Below are 2,074 nucleotides of genomic sequence, written 5' to 3'. Positions count from 1 at the left end.
GTTTTGCTTCTCTGCAGAACCCAGCCTAAGACAGAATTTGGTACAAGAAGAGTAATGTGCTGCTACAACAAATATCTATAAGATGGAAGTGGTTCTGGAAATGGGTAATGGGTAGAGGTTGGAAGAATTTTAAGGTGTCTAATAGTAAAAGCCTAGGTTACCAGCAAGAGAAACTTGGTGGAATTATGGACATCAGAGGCAATTGTGATGAAGTCTCAGAAATAAGTAAGAAGAGCTGTAATACCAGAGATTTCACAGACAGCAAGAAGTAGTGACAGAGAGAAGGTGACAGCAGAACCGGGAAACTGCACAAGAAAAAGCTGAATGCTTTCAGGCAGGAGACTTCCTGGCAAAGTGTGGTGTCCCTGGGCCCTTGTCAGTGGAGCTAGTTTTGCCAGCTCTCCGAATGAGAGAGCTCAGTGCCTTCAGGCTGAGGCTTACTGGAGGAGTAAGGTTACTTCAGGCACTTATCTGTAGAGCTAAGAATTTTGTAACACTTGCCTGAGCTGGATGGAGGCTGAACTGACCCAAGAAGACCAAAGGGTTGAAGAGTCAAGGAACATAAGAAACAGAGGAGCTTCAGTTTCAAAGGGTGGGGACATGGTCTCTGAGGTTTTAAAGGATGAGGCTATGGCTTCCTAGGTTTCAAAGAGTCAGATCTTCACCAACTCAGTTCTGAAGTCTTGGTCTGCCCTCTATGAGTGCCAGAGAGATAAGATTGGATTCACGGTCCAAAATTGATAGGGCAGGGTTGCCATGCCATGGTACAGAAGAATGGGGCCTGTTGGGGCAAGGAAGTAGGGTTGACACTCAGTTGTAGTAGGAGATTGGAGTCACTCAAATCTGAGGGAGCAGAATTGCTGTCCCAGTCCACCTGGAAGGCAGAGCTGAAGCCCAGGGTTAGGGGCCTCCACTCGGAATTCACAAAGCATGGCTAGCACCCAAAGTCTGAGAGGAGAGCCATTGCCTGGATGGTCTCAGAGAGAGAGAATTATTTTCAAGCATTGAGAGCTAATGCAAATTGTTCTCTTGGGTTTTTGACTTGTGCAGTGCCCATTATTATTTCTTTCCCTCCATTTTTTTTTCCATTTGTAATGGAAATATCTACCTTGTGCCTGTTCAACCATTGTACTTTGGAAGAAGATAACTTGTGTTGTAGATTTCACAGGTTCACAAATAAAGAATAATTTTGCTGCAGAATGGAATTTGGATTTGAAGTTGATTTAAAACTTTTAAGATGATATGATGGGGTGAAGATATATTGTGTGTGACAAGGATATGAAGTTTTGGAATCCTAAGTGTGGAATGTCATGGATTGAATTGTGTTACCCCAAAATATGTGTCAGGTTGGTTAGGCAATGATTCTCTATGATTTGGCAGTTATGTAATGATGTAAATTGACCTTTATGTAATTATGTAATCTTCTCCCATGATATGATTTGATGTGAACAGCCAATCAGTTGTAAGAGGATTAGCATGCCATGCAATACATTTACTCAGGTCATAGCCTTGATCTGATGTAATGGGAGTTTCCCTAGGGTGTGGCCTGCATCATCTTTTATCTTATAAGATAGAAAAGTGAGCTAAGAAAGAGGGACCTGACTACCCAAGAAAAAAAAAAAAAATAACCCAGGAGTAGAATTTGCACTTTGGACCCAGGGTCTCTGTGCTGAGAATCTCCTAGACCCAGAGGAAGACTGATGCCAAGACACACAGAGATCTACAAGGAATGCTCAGCTCACAGATATTAAAAGGAGACAAGGATGTCTCCCAGAGTCAACAGAGAGAGAAAGCCTTCCCCTAAGGCTGGCGTCCTCAATTTGGCCTTCTAGCCACCTAAACTGTGAGAGAATAAATTTCTGTTTGTTATTATTTTTTTTATAGCACCACTATATAAATAAGACAGTACCTAACAACAACAACAGCAAAAACAATTAAAATCAATCACACCAGGCAATATGGTAACTCCCTTCTTTGTCTTTTGATTCAGAGACAAGATGTGCCCAAAGTATCCAGGTGATATCCATAACTTCCAATTCAACCAAATCCCTGTTTTGTTTCCTGGTATCCTGGT

The sequence above is a fragment of the Orycteropus afer genome, unplaced genomic scaffold, assembly GCF_000298275.1.
Source record: "Orycteropus afer afer isolate SDZICR_OR568_19922 unplaced genomic scaffold, OryAfe1.0 scaffold00452, whole genome shotgun sequence".
Classification (NCBI taxonomy): Eukaryota; Metazoa; Chordata; class Mammalia; order Tubulidentata; family Orycteropodidae; genus Orycteropus; species Orycteropus afer.
This window is presented reverse-complemented; position numbering follows the sequence as displayed.